The sequence below is a fragment of the Ornithodoros turicata genome, chromosome 10 (genome assembly GCF_037126465.1).
Source record: "Ornithodoros turicata isolate Travis chromosome 10, ASM3712646v1, whole genome shotgun sequence".
NCBI lineage: Eukaryota > Metazoa > Arthropoda > Arachnida > Ixodida > Argasidae > Ornithodoros > Ornithodoros turicata.
This window is the reverse complement of record NC_088210.1, coordinates 25,875,074-25,890,158: the sequence shown is the minus strand read 5'-3', so window position 1 is coordinate 25,890,158 and position 15,085 is coordinate 25,875,074. Positions and strand designations below refer to the sequence as shown.

Sequence of the window (15,085 nt, the reverse complement as noted above, 5' to 3'; positions counted from 1 at the left end):
TAAAACTGAACCTCTGTATGCAATAAGGGGATAAGTCGACTTATCCCCTTTTTACTACTTTTGCTGCAATTACATCTACATACCAGTATGCACCTGCCAATGAAAATTTAGGACTTTATTGTGATTTGTTGGCCCGCTACAGCATGGTGAAAAACGGGAAATGCATGTGTGTCAATGGGACGGACAATCAGATCAGGCCCCTTTTCTCTGTTTGGGATTTTTCGACTTATCCCCTTATTGCATACAGAGGTTCAATTGAGAAAGCAATAACCGGGCCGATGAGTAGCGCAACCGCTAGCCTCCAAATGCGGCAATGGGAAGGTGTCCATATGACATGGTCGCTATAATCTAGTAGGTGGTGGTGTGAATACACGGTAAATGTAGCGTGGGCGACCTTCTTACTCATGTTGGCTTACATGGGGTGTTAGTCAGGTGATTCGGCTTACTACTACTTCGAATTCGCCGTTAAGGCGGCAAAATTTCCAGACAGACGCCTATTGATGCCAGCGTTACGCACGACACCTAATGGAATAAACACCCGTTATCGGAAAAAAACCTGGGCTATGGGACTAGCCACTTTAACACATCTGCCTCACAGCGAGTTGCTCTGTGCTGTTGACGAAGTTATCCTAGCTGTAGCCACTTCGAGTGGCAATCGATTTACAGCGTCAGCCCTTAATGAGTGTTGAAAGTTAGATGACCTCGGGCTTCATAGTCCCCTTCCAATTTGCTGGTAGGCTCTACATAGGTCTACCGTATGGAATAGGATTATTCACCGAAAAGAACAGATAGGAATTCGTCTGCCTTTGGCAAAGGGAACTCGTCGCTGTACAGAAACTGCGTTCAACGTGGCCTTACATTCTTCGCAGATTCTCGTCTTGCCTCTCTTATTCAGATGCAGTATCGGTGTAGCACAATTGCTGTTTTCTGTAGGAGTAATGATAACCATACTTTCCAACTGAGTTCTTCCAAAGCGACTCGTAGTGGAAAATGAAGCGCTTCTTGCTTTCAGGAATTTCGACGTGGGTCCCAGCTTCAGATACATGTGAGCGCTCTCACCTTCCAGCGTTCCCAACTCACCTGAGAAGATACCCTGGTACTTCCCAAGCATGGCATCAAGGCGAACTGGTAGACACTACTGCCGGGCTGCCCGCAGCTTTCCAGGTGATTTAGGCCGCAGATGGACTCGCACCCAACCTAGTGCGACGCCTAGGATAGGTGGGTCGGACTCTTGATGAACTTTGTTGGCTCGTCCCAATCAAGCTTGCCAAGAGCGTTCGTGGTTCTAAGTGTTCTGAAGAGTTTCTACAGTTTTGACGGACAAGCCGCTTGAGTGTGCTCCATATTGCGACATTTCAAACACTGGCGGGATCCCATGTGCTGACAAGCTGATGCGGCGTGCTTCGAGAACTGCAGCGATAACACTGATAAGCTCCTCGGCGAAAGGCGTTTGCTAGTTTCCGGTTCTGTGGGCATTCTAGGCGTTATCTTTCGTTCGAAAGCGCTCCCGTGGAACTTTTGAGGGTTCTTCTTGTTGTTGTTCTTCTTCTTCGTCAAAAGTGGCGCAGAGCCCACTGGTAATGCTTTTTTGCGGGTTGCTTCCAACGATAAGGCACGTTCTACCTTTTTTAAGATAGTTTATAAATAGATGGCGTCAAATGTAAGCTCCTCTTCGCGCGCACCACGCAAATCACACTCTCAGCGATTCGTCTAGGAAGCTACCAAAGTTCTTCAAAGTTCAAGGTTCAAAGTTGAAAGCTTTAGTAAGGTCTTCCGTGAAATTCTGCCACTTGATTTGCTCTCAGAGTGACGAGAGTTGATAGCCAACTACTAGAACGATTAATATACACCCTAAATATAGTATCGGCATAAAGTGATTAATTGATAGGCCTTTCCCGAATTACGGCAAAGAAAAAAAAAGCATAAAAGCAATAAAAAAGAAGCAGAACAGGAATTCTATACTTCACCTACGAGCTTTCAACGCCGTTAAAAAAGCGGAGTGACATTCTGAAGGAGTCACTCGTAACCGCATTAAATGTATAGACATAACCATCGCAAGCTCAATTCAGGCCCACATACGAACCACATCAAGGCTCGACACAACGCCATATTTTCGTTTTCATGGCAACGCACTGGGACCACACGCTGGCGTAACGCCTTTGGTCGCCGTCATAAAATCGGTCATTTGCAGTAGCACAGTGGAGACATTGGGGCTCCGAAATGAGGTTCTAAACGAAACTCCGAATCGTAACCCTGACAGGGGAATGCACCCTATGTCTATATCAGAGTGGGAAATGCTTCTCGTGCATAATTGAAACATATATTACGCCTATTCGCCGTAACCCGGAAATAATGCGCGACCGCCGTCGCAAAGGAACGGCAGAGCGAAGGACTCGTAAATGACACGACGTGTCACTGACATCTGGTGGAGAGATCAATGGTATACTGCCTTCTCTCTCCCTCTCGGTCTGATGTTTGCCGGACTGCTTGCACGCTTCCTCGAATTAATTGCAAAGTCATTATTGCGTTGAAGGGGTCGCGATACTTTAATAAATGTGGTTCACGCGTTGTGCTGCACGGCAGAATACTGAGGGAAAAAAAAAAGAATTCATTTACTATGTGTCGCACGTCAAACTCTGACGTCAGGGGAGAGGGGGCTATAGGGCGGTTGCCAATGGTAGTCGTAAGCACGTGACCTCTCGCGCGCATTCGCGTTCGCATCGATGCATGCAGCTGTATTTCACATTTATTTGGCTTAACATGTGAACAAGCGTCGAAACAACTTTTAAAGACACGCGAAGAATACGTCTGCCTTCCTCCTGCCTGTCTAGATATGTGTCTACAGGACGATCAGCAGGCGTACATGCACTCTTAAAAATGAACTTCACCGCATAGCACCCTCCTAGCCAACAACCATCTCGAACGATATCGTTATCCGCCCTGACTCGTTGAAAACGGGAGGCGTACGCCTTTTCCCGACAATTATGAACAACGTAAGTTCCACAAAAAAAAGGCGTACGCCTCCCGTTTTCAACAAATCAGGGCAGACAACGATATCATTCCAGATTATGGTTGGTTAGGAGCGTGCTATGCGGATAAGTTCATTTTTAAACTCGCATCCTTGTGCGTTTTCTTGAAGACACTATCAACCTTCCCGAACCGTACTCTCCGGATCCTTTCACGAGCTGGACTCTCGCCCCCTCTTTCCCCCCCTCTCGCCCCCTCTCTTTCCCCCCTCACAATTTCTTTGTCCCTGGCCACATCCAGCCCAACAACGCTCTGCCCTCAAAGCTCTCTTCACCTTTCTGGATATGCCATAGGACTTCGATCCATATTGTGAAGGTGCTCCTTATTTCATTCCCCGCATCACCAACAGCAGTGGGGTCATCGCCCCAGGCGATGAAACTCCCCATCCATCATCTCGAAATAAAGTTGTTGTTGTTCAAGGAACGGGCCTCGCGGAAAGACCACTCTAGCGCACCTCTCATCTATACAGTGCACCTCCGTTCCATCAGTATCGTTCATCCTGCCTATGCCTTACTTTGAACTCGTCAACTCTCTTCTCTCCCCCCCCCCCCATTTCGTTTTCTTCTTTGTTATAGACGTGACGATGCCCAGTTGAGTGCGGCCAAAAACGGCAAGCCACTTCGACACCCCCACTCCCCCTCATGTTTAAGAGTGTACCTCGGTTACGAGTCTTTCTCCTTTGTGCTTCATTTATAATCTATAATAGTTGATTGATTGATTGCTCGAAAAAAAAAGAAAAACATGTAGATGTGAGTCTCGACAAAGGCGGGAGAGGCTACTCCAGAGCACGTAAATAGAAAGGAAAAGTAGAAAAAGTAGAACAAATAACAAGTCCCATGTCCAAGAAACACGCCAAAAAAGAAACAGAGGACAACTAACGAATGAGACTGACGAGGCAAAAGTTAAAAAAAAAAAACGTAGACAAAATGCAGCAATGGCCCTCAATGCACAGCGCACAACGAATCCTGACTTTGGGATAGTAAACTAGACGCACGGAGACCTCAGAGGGTGTCCTTTGTAATAGTACATGCCCGCATGATGAACACTTGTCCATAGCCTATATCAACGCACGTCCCCACACAGACTCGCCCATATAAACCACATACCTTGCCAACAATTTTCCTCGCAATGCATATTACAAGCCCATCCATCTTACACACACAAACACCAATACGGGCGATGCGTGTGTACCTGGAAAATGGCCAGTTTTCAACCAGCCGACGATGAAGAAGAAAAAAAAAATTTCAATCCGTACAACCCGGTCGATAGCCAATCTACCGGAATGATGGTTTCGATCACACGAAATGTCTCGTAACACTCACCATTTGAAAGGGTCTTGCCGCATTGGAATCCCTCGCTACATACGGGTACTCTCTTCGGAAAACTGATGATAGATCTTCGCAAGAGGACCAACCGCTGCCGCCTGGTGAGATTCCAAAGTACGCGGCAGCCAAATGACAACGTGCCTCGGAGAAATCCCTGCACATAAAAAAATACGGCGTACGTATGAAAAAAAAGAGCATGAAATACCGCTGCTAAACAATGGTGCGAATCGTTTATCAAACTATCCCTCCATGGGCATAGTCAGCGTCATTTTTCTTTTCATGCCCGTCGGAGGTTATTTGTCAAACAGGTGTTCCAAACGATCGGTTATTTGAGAGAATGTTTGTAGCTGGGAACCTGGATTTCATGCCAACCATAGTTGCAAAAAAAACAAGAAAAGCCATATATCATAACACGATGAAATGTCGAGGTGTAATGCGTAGATAGTACCCAGCTGTGCCTTTGTGGAATATATATATATAGGAAAGCGATGTACCCTTTAAAAATGTGTGTCGGCTGATATAGACACGCCACTCACTCTAAAAACAGAACTTCACCGCAGAGCGCGCTGTGCGCCAACCATTGCCACGAATGATAGTGTCATCGCTTCTGGAGAGAGGAGGGCGTACGCCTTTTTATCATATATCCAAATTATCACAAAAAGGCGTACGCCCACCCCTTTCCTCGAATCAGAAGCGACAACCCTATCATTCGTGCAATGGTTGGCGCACAGCGTGCTTTGCGGTGAAGTTCTGTTTCTAGAGTGTTGGAGCCAATGGAAAGTAATGGTTCTGACAGCATCGCAGTATAAATTATAAAAACAGCACTGAAGCTCGGTTCCACAGTGCAGCAACGGGAAAATTTCTTCAGTTTAGTATCCCCCAACAACACCTAATGTCCTCTGGATGTACGAATAATGTCCTAACGGATTCGTACGTCTGACGGATATCTGAGGGACATCCATCGGACGTACGAATTTTTTAGGGCATTATTCGTATACATCCAGGGGATACTCGGTGTTGTTGGGGTCATAGCGGAGCGAGAAAGTCGAAGCTGAACAGACGTTGTTCTGTGTCGCACGCGAACCCAACCGATGAGCAAGGAAATTAATGCGTACAATGGAAACCAAGCACGCATTTAAGCTCGAACTCAGATGCATTATTCAGGCAGGCGAAGCGTAAATTATGCAAGTCAATTCGTTCCACCGAATTTTTCGCAAGTTCTTTTGCTTTTAAGAACCGAGCCGTTGTTCCATGAAGAGTCGTTATGCTAAACAGCGCCTCTGATTGCTCCATCCTGTTTTAACACGACGTACGTTTGTCTCCAGTTAACTTTGCTTGTACATGCGCTCGGCTGTGCTTATTTACAATAAATGGTACGCTGTAAAAGCACAGGTGGTGGTTGTGATGGTGGTGGTGGTGGTGGTGCCAGTGAAAGAGCTCGCCGTTGTTGACCTAACACAGATGGGCAACGTCACGACTAACGCTCCGAGGGGAATGTGCGTCCTGGGCCGACTTCCAAGGGAACTTTACCGCACAGCACACTCCTAGCCAACCATCATACCGAATTGATATCACCCTGTGTCATGATTTGTTCGAAACAGGGGGGAGGCGCCTATCTGGGACAAGATAATCTGTCCCAGATAGGCTCCACCTCCCTTTTTCAACAAATCAGGGGCGAGAACGTTGTCATTCGAGATGATGGTCTAGGATCGTGCTATGTGGTGAAGTTCATTTTTGAGAGTGTACACTCTTAAAACAAAGCTTTACCACATAGCACGCTGAAGGCCAACCATTGCACAGAGTGATACCTCTATCTCTCTTGATATGTGGAAAGCGAGGGGCGTACGACTTTTTGTGACAATTAACATTTCTGCACAAGTGTCACAAAAAGGCGTATGCCTCACGTTTTCAACAAATCAGGGGCGAGAACGTCGTCATTCGGGATGAGGGTTGTCTACACCGTCAAAATAGAACTTCACCACATAGCACGCTTCTAGCCAACCACCATTCCGAATGATATCATTCTGTGTCATGATTCGTTCAAAACAGGGGGAGGAGCCTATCTGGGACAAGCACAATGTGTCCCAGTTAGGCGCCACCTCCCATGTTCGACAAATAAGAACACAGAATGATATCATTCGGAATCATGGTTGGCTAGATTTCGTGCTATGTGGTGAAGTTCATTTTCGAGAGTGCGTACATAACGCGCACATGTGTTGTGTACAATGCTCCATGTGTGTTCGGTTCGGTTATATAAGTATTTGCTTCGTATTCGTCTCGGCTATATAACTATACGCACAGCCCTAATAAGTGGGCATCAGATTTATTATGTAGCGCCATTTTAACAGCTCCCCCCAGTGCAGTACATTGGGGAAAATACGGATCCACAATAATTTTCCTGTCAAAGTTATCGCTATTTTTGTCCCGTTAATATCTCCTCCTGACGTAGCCTGACTGTTCCCATAGTAACGATCGCAAAAATAGCGACACTCCACAACTGCTTTCATGGGTGTCCCGGATGTCGACACAGTTCATGAGGACAGCCGAGTGTCAAAGAAATGTTATAGGACGTCCGCATTTCATGACGTTGTCCAGGTGAAAGCCCTACGTATAATGACATCTGTCCGCTAATAAAGGCGCCGGCACGCCGCAGAGAGACCTATTATTTGCGATTAGCCCTTATACTGGAGCGAGACCTCTACATCGCAGGGCTCTCAAGTGCGCAATGGGCGTAGATCAAAGGGAGGCCCGCTTTTGCGGCCCGCTAATTCCGATGGTGTTCGCATAGTGGCCCGTTAACCGACCAGAAAATGATGTACGCTGCTAAAGCCATTAGTCGACAGTTTGCCGGCGCATGAAAGATAGTTGGATCGAAAGTGTTAGATCTCCGAGAGAGTCGTATAGTCAATCATTTGCTTTCATTGTATGTTCTGTTCTATAGAGGGTTATTTTCTCATTAGTAAGGACAAAAAAAGGATTATCTATCAATGTTCCTCTGGCCAGAAAGTAACCCTGCATTCAAACGATATCTTTTTATACGGGCCATCACCGTCCGGCAGTCGTGTAGGTCCGTCCATAGCATTTGTGGAGAGAGAAGTTGCAATGGCGCCTAAACGAACGCTGGTGAGCATTTCAAAGCCATTTCAACCCAATGATAACGTAACTACATAAGTGTTCCCAAAAGGCCTAGCCGTATAACTGAACTTTCCGAAACGCCATCTATGCAGCGCTCATAGCTTTTTTATATAGAACCTATAAAGAAATCATTTATATTATATCAATAATACAATACGTATACCTACATATTATCCATTCCCTGTGTTACCCGCTCAGAAGTATAATATGTAGGTATACGTATTGTATTGTAGATATCGTATACATGATTTTTTTATTAGTTATAGATTCTATATAAAAAGAGCTATCAGCGCTGCATAGATGCCGTTTTGCAAAGTTCAGTTATACAGCTATAAGCCTTTTCGAGACACTTATGTACACTTTTAAAATGATTTGTTCCATCCAGTTTGTTTTATTTCCGTGGTAGGGAAAAATGAGCTTCACCACATAGCACGCTCCTAGTCAACCATCATCCATTGTCGACGCGTTATGCACGTGCATAATGGCCACAAAATAGGCTCCACCTCCCGTTTTCAACAAATCAGTGGCGAGAACGTTGTCATTCGGGATGGTGGTTGGCTAGGAGCGTGCTGTGTGGCAAACCACATTCTCTTTCCGACGAGCTCATGCACCCTCTACGTATCTCCACCCTTCACCCTCTATCCTCCATCCATCTTTTTCTTTTTTACTATAGTCGTGACGACGCCCACTTCTGGGTGGACAACAACGGCGAGCCGGTCCTGCCATTACCCCCCCCCCCCGCCCCTCATTTTTAAAGGTGTAGTTATGTTAAGTGTCTCGAAAAGGCGTACGCCCTTTTATAAAGGGGTTTCACTCAGAGGTTTCAACGAGAAGCGTTGTTGTGAAGTAAGGCGATGGTAGGTGTTCGTACTAGCGCAAATAGGACATCTTTTAGCGTAAATACGCCCTCTCGAAAAGAGTATACAACTACCTAAGTACCAAAAAAAGTATTAATTAGCTTTTTAATTAGGGATTTTTGGGGAAAAGTGAGATAGCAGAATAGGAGACAATCCTCCTTGATGGTATTTCTGTTCTTGTTTTTTTTTTTTCTTTATTTTCTTAAATCCTCAAACGAGCACGTGCGTTGAAACATCCATCGCTGAATATTTGTATGCAAATGAGTCGAAACCAAGACCGCGCGCCTCAGGAGAGCATGACCTTCGTCATCGTCCGCGTATCTGGGCCTCAACGCGATTGGTCGGGCCAGCAGATCAGCGCCCACTCCAATGCTCCCAAAACACCCACGTGCTTCAGAGCACGTGGCCCTCTGGCGAGGAATAAGTGCAGTCCTCCCTGCGCTTCTGACGCGCCGGGTTTCGGTTCATTTGCATCCCAAAATTCGGCGGTGGATATTTCAACGCTCGTGCTCGTCTCAGAACGTTCTCAAAATAGAAATGCTTTCAACGAAGATTGTCTAACATTCTCTTATCGCACTTTTGAGCCCCTAATTAAAAATCATTAATCAACGTATGTTAGGTAATCAGTCACATGTAGTTATACAGAGTGGGTGCTCTAAAAGGTCAGTCACATTTTCGCGCGTGACGCTATACCTATACTCGATAGACAGACTTCCCTTACCAGAGGGTGAATAATTTGTGCCAGAAAAACGTACGAAAAAAGTTGTGGTTACCAGGCACTGCGTAACAAAATATATACGACCACGCAAACTTTCGTCTTCATGCATTTCCTATGCGCTATACCGACGTAAACACGGCGGTCCGCCGGTGGCTGTGTGCAGCTTCCGTCTGGGGGCGCTAGCAACGTGGAAACTCCAAATAAACTCATGTTGGCTAGCGCCCCTACGCGGATGCTATACAAAACAATCGGCAGACCGCCGTGTATACATCGGTATAACGCATAGGAAATGCATGAAGACAAAAGTTTGCGTTGTCGTATTTATTTTGTTACACAGTGCTTGGTAACCACGTTTCTTTTTTTTTTTTTTTTTTTTTGTAGGTTCCTCTGGCATAAATTATTTGCTCTGAGGCAGCAGAACTCGGTGCGTCACGTAGGTATCGCGTCACGCGCGAAAATGTGACTGACCTTTTAGAGCACCCACCCTACTCCCTTTCTGAGAATGGCAAAAACGGTGTCTCTACCGTTCTCATATCTTTTTATTCATATAAATGTAAAAAGAATAAAAATACCCTGTATGTATACATATCGTATCATTAAGGGCTGACTCTGTGCTTTCTTTTTTTTTTTTTTTTTACTTTGGTTTCACTTGAAGACAAGACACGTGACGGAAGGGGGCAAATCCTCTGTATTTCGTTCGCGTTATACGGCGTGCATAAATAATACACCAGGGTACATACCGTTACATCATTATCGCAAACAACACGCGCACACAACACGGCGCAGGACCGCCGTGTAGTTCTAGGCAAAATGAGGACTATATTGAAAAGCTCAAATTGGGAAAACAAGAGACTCCGACCTTTCAGCCACATATAGGCATTCCTTCTGCATAAACGCTGGATGCGTGCTAGCGATGAACATACAGAGCCTCGCATTAGAGCGCAACGTTCTCCGCGCCCGAAGGGGGAGTTGTGCCCCTCCCAGTTTGAATAATTCCTCCAGAAGTGGGCCTTCGCGTCTGTGGCTTATCGCCATTCGAGACCAGTGGACATCGCCCATTTGGGAAGCATTAGCGAGATGAAAGCCCCACCTGGTGCCCCGACAGAATTGAACATCACATTGTGCGCGATATTGGCCGCGACAGAGAATCGTTAGGGAGCACAACAGGGCTGCCATTTCACTCCGTGTACTACACTTCGGTTACGGAACGATCTCGGCCTTATAGGGGCAATACCGATGCAATGGATCTCCAAGCAAGGGGATGCAGAACGACGTTTCTTTAAGTTTATCTATCCCATAGCGGTAACCCTCCATCAGGAAGGACCCTCGAGAGCTAAGCAGCCACAAATTGGCTTCCCGAAATGTGAACGTCTCGCATGCTATTGGGTAAAAGTCGGACAGTTTCATTTGCCCAGCAGAAAGAAGCGGAAGACGAGGGACTTCATGACGCTGGCAGGACATCCCGACGACTAAAGAGAGACTTGAAACGGACGGACGGGACACGAACCCCCGACCACGAACGAATGGGACGATAACAATTACATAACATTGGCACGACATCCCGACGACTAAACAGAGACCTGAAACGGACGGGCGGGCGGACGGACGGACGGACGGACGGACGGGACATAGTTCTCCCATATAGATCTCCCATATAGTTCTTCCACATAGTTCTCCCATATAACTTTCATAAACGCTCTCGCATGCACACAACGAGAGGCTTTTCCGAACTGCCATTGGAGAAGCAGATGCAGATGCATTTATGACCCATTCGCATTTCTACATATCAAGCATATCAGATAAAACAAATGATGCGTACGTGTATCAATGCATACACATTGGGAACAATGCCGCGCCTGTATAGGAGGAAAAAGAAGACAGACTGCGTTATGAAGTATCTTATGGACTGAATGCGTACCTCGTCGACTGCATCATCTGTCACTTGCTAAAAGCTAGGCGCACGCACGTTGAGATGTTGCACGCGAAGCTTTACAACAAAAGCTTGCGGCTACTATGTATAGCGTGCACCGATTGATCAGCAATATCTAGTTGCAAGCAAAAGAGGAAACCATCAAGAGTTTGAACGCGAAATGCAGCAGATAAAGGATTTCCTGGAGGATAAAACGATTACAAGTCCCTGTGTAGGCCAATTGAAAACTATATTCGCCAGGAGACCACTTTTTTGATTACTCCATAACTGGAACAACAAGAATCTTCTGGGCATCCTCTCTTTTCTTTTTTTTTTCTTTTCTTATTACGCAATCTGTGAAACAAACAAAAAGAGAACGCTATTATTGGTTTGTGCACGCTTTGCCAAATGTGTTTAAATGCGATATCTTTATCGGGCTTCTTCCGACCCTGATCTTCCTGTGTCTGCAGCTATTCAGGGTGTTTCATTTAAATCCCCGGGCTAAATAATTCACGAAGGGGTGCACCAATGGAAAAGCTTCCTTTTTTACAAGCATCTGTTATATACCACCTACAAACTGCGCACCGTGTGAATGAGCGGGAGGCGCTCATTATTTAAATAGAAATTGAAATGAGTTTCGTGCAAAAAAACACAACTTCTAAAGCAGGGCGCCGTCGCCATTAAAATAGACACCTTTTAGAGAACAATCTGTCACCGAAGCGGGTCATTTGTTGCAGTTATTTAATGGTTTCGGTTTACATCTTTTTGTCGCTGCTGGTCGCGGTGAAGTGAAAAGGAACGCTCTTCCACGCCGTTATCCACCAATGAATTACGTCCTTTTGCGCTTCGCCGCGACCAGTAGCGACGAAGATATGTATTCCGAAAGCAATTAATTACTGCAACAAATGGCAAGCCTCGGTGACAGAGCTTTCGCTGAAAGGTGTCCACTGAAGGTCCCAAAAGCGGTAGCACTATTTTAACGCCTTGCTTTAGAGGCTACACTCTTTCAAATGAACTCCACCGCATAGCACGCTCCTAGCCACCCATCATCTCGAATGATATCGTTATCTGCCCTGATATGTTGAAAACGGGAGGTGTCCGCCTTTTTTGTGACAATTATGAACAGCACAAGTGTCACAAAAAAAAAGGCGTACGCCTCCCGTTTTCAACAAATCAGGGCAGGTAGCGATATCATTCGAGATGATGGTTGGCTATGAGCGTGCTATGCGGTGAAGTTCATTTTTAAGAGTGTATGTTTTTTCACGAAACTCATTTTAATTTGCAATTAAATAATGAGTACCTCCTACACATTCACACGGCGCGCGGCTGGAATGGTAGTACCAGACAGATAGTACTTGTCAAAAGAAAGTTCTTGGTGGACCCGTTCGTGAATTATTTAGCCCGGCGATTTAACTAAAACACCCTGTACACTGCAGCTTCGTTTCTGTGTCATTGCAAGTTCCTTTTTCCCTTCTTCTCTCTGTTACGGACGTACTTACGCGACTGTCCACATTGGTGGGCCCTATAAAAGCTATGGCTTTAATAATAATAATAATAATAATAATAATAATAATAATAATAATAATAATAATAATAATAATAATAATAATAACAACTCATTTTTATCGCTTTTAGTGGTAACCTATTCCGTGAGCCCACACGCTGCCGCGAGCTTACAGCTGCAGCTATGATCGTTAAGACAGAAAGTTCTTGGAACATCATTATCTGGACAACCATGGTTAAGTAAGCCGCTCATATCTAGCTCAGTTTTGGATTTGCCTATGAAAATGTCCGCATGTACTCGGTCCAGAGAGAGAAAGAAAAAAACGCCCGTATGACCCATAAGACGGTCTTTTCTTTTCTTCTTTTTTTACACCCAGCGGTCGATCCCTAAGTGCATTTATCTATTCCTTACCGCATCATTTCCTTAAAGGAGCACGGAAGGCACGTCGAACCATGGGCTTTTTTCTTTCTTTCTTTTTTTTTTTTTTTCGCTACGATATGAACACACGATATTGAGCATGTACGTCGCGCAAATTCTTTCCTTTGGAAGACGCGCATACCCTGAGAAATTTCTTACAAGAGCGCTCACAGCGGCGGCGATCTCTATCAGCTCCATCTGGTCTGTGGTGACGTCAGATCATCCAAGCGCTCTGATTGGCTGTCGGGTATCGTCTGCAACGCCGCGGGAGCAAGGGGACCGGCTATTGGGCCGACGACGTAACGCCGAGGGAGCGGCCAACGTCTCCATTTTTCTTATCCCCTTCTCTCTCTTTCTTTCTCTAGTCCTCCCGCACGATGAGTAGCCACAGGTTCGTACTGTACCGGCAGGCAATCCCCTTGATATAACTACCAAATAAGCACGTGCAACAGTGCACGAAGCTGCAACGAGGTAAAAGTCCCGCCACGCTCTCAACGCTTTGGGGGGCGCGCACCGAGTCAGGGAACCTAGTTTATGGCCGGTAATGAGCGTGGCAGTGCAGTCGGCTTCCAGGAGCAGCAATGAATAAATAAAAGCGCGCCGACACGACTTCTATTTTCCCAGCCTAAGACCATTGTCGGAATCGCCCAAAGTGAGAATACAGTCCTTAGTATCTTGTCATTGAAGTTCCGGTCCGCTTGCGACCCGGTTTCTCTGGTTTGTATTCATTCGGCTTGGGTTTCTGATTTCGATCGGATTCTGTTTTCGATGCCCTTTTAATGGACTACTATAAGCGAGGTTCATTCGTCGTTCAGGCAGTGTAATATAACAGATGTTAGTTGCGACTGGTCCCATGAATTCGTGTCCTGGTTGGTTGTTGTTGCCTGATGGAGTTGTATTCAGATATATTCCCACACTCTTAGAAATGAACTTCACCGCATAGCACGCTCCTAGCCAACCATAGTCTCGAGTAGTATCGTTATTTGCCCGGATTTCTTGAAGACGGGAGGCGTACGCCTTTTTTGTGACAATTATGAACAGCATAAGTGTCACAAAAAAGGCGCACGCCTCCCGTTTTGAACAAATCAGGGCTGATAACGATATCATTTGAGATCATGGTTGGCTAGGAGTGTGCCATGCGGTGAAGTTCATTTTTAAGAGTGTGGGAGTGTGTGTGTGTGGGGGGGGGGGTCTCGTACGGGGGGGGGGAGGGTGACGCCTATACCGGCTTCTTTTGTGGCGCTTTTGGTATTTCTGGTGGGTATTTGGGGGGGTGGCAAGATTTCTGGGGGCGCCAGGTGGGGTGTTGGGGAAACCCTCGGTTGTATTCATTCGGTCATTGTTCTCCTCGATCTCATTTCATGCATTCGCTCATGTAATTCTTCTTCGCAGTTTTCTTTTCTACATTCAAATATTCTTAGAATCTGGGAAGCAGCTTTGACGTAGCACTGCTTTCTATGGATGAAACGAAAGCTTCGAAGCCTCCTGGAAAATTCAACGTCAAAGGCAGTTCACACAGAACACACGAAAGACGTAGACACGACAGGCACCTTTTGTCGTCTCCGTCTACGTCTTTCGTGCGTGCACTGCTTTTGATGTTGAGTTATACCTCACCAACCCGCTCAGTTTTCCGACGTTACTTCCTGGAAGAATTCTGCTCTACTTGTGCGCGCATTCCAATGTCTGCCGAAATGGCTGCGAATAAAAGATCGTTAACGTTGAGCATTTCGCAAATTCAGTCCATAAGAACGCAAGCGGCATGAGTTCGAGTTCGCTCTTTTTCGTATTCAGCAGGACAGTATATATGCACTCGAATTTTGCAGGTCGTCTATTTTTTATTTCATTTTAATTTTAGATTCACATCTGAATCGCTAGAAGTGCAGCTACAGTTTAATTACGGTTTCTTGTATTGGCTCACTTCCAGCAGTGCTTTTACAAGTGCAGGAACAAACGTCAGCGTTGTATTCTGATAACTACTTTATCTTTATGTCCTTTATGGATGTATAGTCTGGAATAGACAAGAAAGAAATGAATCATGCAAAATGCAGCTCATTCTCGCATTCTTTTACTGCCAGTACTACAGTACTTCCAATACTGCCATAGCTTTCTTAAAACATCCTTTTGTAGATAAAAAGTAATTGTTTTAGGTTTTTTTGTCCCGTGTTGCGCCGCGAAGCACGAGTGGCTATGAAC

The 15,085-nt window shown here is 45.7% G+C and overlaps 1 protein-coding gene and 1 long non-coding RNA gene across 5 annotated transcripts in view; one reads left to right on the top strand and one right to left on the bottom strand.

Annotated features, from left to right (window-relative positions):
* Positions 1-15,085, bottom strand: part of LOC135371263 (small conductance calcium-activated potassium channel protein 1-like) — a 186,927-nt gene that overhangs the window by 137,879 nt on the left and 33,963 nt on the right. For all 3 annotated transcript variants that reach the window (XM_064605354.1, XM_064605352.1, XM_064605353.1), the window contains exon 2: positions 4,350-4,506. The gene's annotated coding sequence lies outside the window, so the exon portion shown is untranslated. The remainder of the gene's footprint in view (positions 1-4,349; positions 4,507-15,085) is intronic.
* LOC135371265 (uncharacterized) overlaps positions 1-15,085 on the top strand; it is a 108,785-nt gene that overhangs the window by 62,838 nt on the left and 30,862 nt on the right. Inside the window, exon 5 of one of the 2 annotated variants that reach the window (XR_010415546.1) lies at positions 1,013-1,218. The exons of the other annotated variant lie outside the window; for it this stretch is intronic. This is a non-coding gene — a long non-coding RNA (uncharacterized LOC135371265). The remainder of the gene's footprint in view (positions 1-1,012; positions 1,219-15,085) is intronic. 2 annotated transcript variants of the gene reach the window in all.